General features: G+C 43.7%; 1 protein-coding gene across 1 annotated transcript in view; it reads right to left on the bottom strand.

Annotated features, from left to right (window-relative positions):
• Positions 1–2,924, bottom strand: part of NSD1 (nuclear receptor binding SET domain protein 1) — a 274,149-nt gene that overhangs the window by 131,161 nt on the left and 140,064 nt on the right. The gene's annotated exons all lie outside the window — the stretch shown is intronic.

Genomic DNA, 2,924 nt, shown 5'->3' with positions numbered 1-2,924 from the left:
TATGGCGGCTTGCTGAGGACCATTACCACGCCCCTTGCCAACAGGGTAAAGGTTATAGCGCAGCTGGCATCTATCATGAACCCGATGTTATAGCCGCCATTTTTGTTGATGGCAAACCCACGTCCCCGCGCTGCAGCCACAGGAGGAAAGCGGCTCCGCCATCTTTAGTGCGGGCAGATGGGTAAACGTGGGCGCTAGTAATACAGCGATGGGCGGGTCAGAAGTACTTGGTCTGTCCTGATGCTCACGGGGCATGTGGTACTGAGGAGGGCAAACAGGTGAAGAGAAGGCCCACAGGATTTTAAAGGGGGTTTACAGGAATGTAATGAAATCTGGCATTATGAGATGGCACATACACAGTATCTAGCCATAGAAGAAGAGGAGGGATTGACTGAAATAGGAATAACAAGTTTTTGGTGCATATTTAGTGCATTTATTAGACCCCCCACCCCACCCCTTACGGTCTTAAACCCCAGGAAGTCTGATTATTAATTCAATGCATTACAATACAATATATTCACTTTAGTATGGCAGGTTACATTCAATAGATGGCCGGCTATTATAGCAATGGGGTGCTAGCTCTAGAGCTCACTCGGAAATTCATGGCAAAATGGAGTTCTGCTGATTGGAGTGAGACGCGTGGGAGGACGCAGGAGCATCAGGGATAGGAGACTATGCATTATTTATTGTTTTTCCTTTTTACCCAATGCAGAAGATGCCAGGAGCTCCCAGAGAAACACAGAAATCACTGAAGACACTGCTAAAGGTATTTGGGTGCACATATTAACCCATTAACAACAACACCACCACCCCAAAAATCAATAAATAAATAAAAAATAAAAATTCCAGAAAGACCTCTCCAGCAATCCTGAAGCCCATACAGTTGACACCAGTGCGCACTACTCTGGTACAGGGGTGACTGGAGTATAATATGGCCATGATGTTTTGGACAAACAATTTCAAGGGTAGGTTCACACAGGGTTTTTTGGTCAGGCCGTATCCGCCTCAAAATCCTGATCAAAAAGACAGCTCCCATTGAAATCAATGAGAAGAACCGGTCAGTTCTTTTTTCCGTGAGCCTTTTGTTCTGGCTCCTGGAAAAAGAAGCGACATGTTCATTCTTTAGGCGGAGTCGCCTCGTGACATCCACCTGAAGACACTCCCGACTAGGCCCATTCATTTGGGCCTAATCCGAAGCGGAGTGCATGACTGGATGCCGGTGTACTGCACTGGCATCCAGTCGCAGCTACCCGTCTTTTGGACCGGAACCTGAGGCGCCCTCCACCTCAGGTTCCTGTCCAAAAAATCCTGTGTGAACTTACCCTAAGGCTACATGTGGATACACAGCATTACTGGACACTTTAGTGTTGTGTTTTACCGTCCTAGCAAAGTGAGCGAAATTGCGTTTACTCTCATACACACAGTGCATTAAGGTGGTGTTTTTCAAAGAATAAAGATGTTAAATACTTCTGCAGAAGAACTGCTCTTACCCCCATGTCCAAACTTCAGACTGAAAATACCAAGTAGCTCCACTCCTAACTGTCCATGCTTCTTGGTGCAATTTCAGTCTGAGTTTTCCACTTCTTTTCTGACCTCAGTGTGAAGGGAATCTGTTGATATAACTCCTTACACCTATTGTCCCAGTACCTTTTATTGCATAAATACAATCCTATCTTTATAACAGAAGACTGAAGCTCATTTGATGAGAAATTACCATTTTTAAGTAAGCAAATTAACCACAAATGCAATGAAGACATTACAAAGTCAAAGCATTTACTATTTGGCACCAAGCCATTGTTTAAAGCACAGTTGGATATTATTTCTCTAGCCCCCACGGTTCCTGAGTAATAAATGCAGTTAGTTTTGGTGCCTGATATGCTATTAAAGCTCTGTAATGTCAGGTGGGCGGTGTCAGACAGAGGGCGTGACTCAGAGCTCCAATCAGAGGCAGACAGTGTCAGATCAGAATCACACCCCTTGTCTACTCCTGCCTGACACTGCTCTCCTGACAGTACTGAGCCTAAATAGTATATCAGGCAGCAAAACTAACTGCATTGATTGCTCAGGAATGGTGGGGGATAGAGAAAAAAATTCAACTGTTTCAGAACCAGTGATTATAATAATTATTATTAGAGATGAGAGAATACTATTCGAAACGGCATAGGAATGAATGGGAGCGGCCGGCGTGCAGGAGGTTAAGCGACCGGACGCCGGCTGCATCTATGGGAGCATGCTATTAGAAACTGCCGTTTCGAATAGTATTCGCTCATCTCTAATTATTATATGATATAAAAGATGGACTTGTTGGAGGTGGTGTATGGTGTAAAGGACTGATTGATATAATTCTGAATATGCCAGCCGCCCAACTACAGTTCCTACGACACCAGGAAGGGGGACGCAGCGGAATAGTGGTTGTCTTTAGTTATAGAAGTTATGACAGCATGGAGAATACAAGTATTTATGAGACGAGACATGGGAGAAGATCTGACATTTCCTCTTTAATCCTTGTATTTACATGTGGCTGGTGAACAGCACTGAAGAAACATCACTACTAATCCTTATTCTTCTTAGAAGAAAATCTACAATCTGTCACTTGTGCATAAGGTACAGAAGAGATATTTACATCTAATATTTTTGATTTCTCCATATTAATGTCTTAGTTGCTAGTCCTATGTCACCCGGCCAGATTGTGGGCTGCTGGAGCCAGGCAGATAATAATTTTCATTCTCTAATCTGTTAGAAAGGGTCATCTTTTTTTTCTGGTCCAAAGCAGTGCCATGTGATCAGCAACAAGACTCTCCAAACGGCACAGCACCTCGTGTGGGGATAATAAGTGAATTTCTCCATTCATTCCTATGAAACTAGCGCTGTGGCTCCCTTAGGAATTAATGGAGAAGCTATTAAGCCACTATTAAAGGGATTGT

The sequence above is a fragment of the Leptodactylus fuscus genome, chromosome 5 (genome assembly GCF_031893055.1).
Source record: "Leptodactylus fuscus isolate aLepFus1 chromosome 5, aLepFus1.hap2, whole genome shotgun sequence".
Lineage (NCBI taxonomy): Eukaryota > Metazoa > Chordata > Amphibia > Anura > Leptodactylidae > Leptodactylus > Leptodactylus fuscus.
Note: the sequence above shows the minus strand (reverse complement) of the source record. Positions and strands in the feature narration are given on the sequence as shown.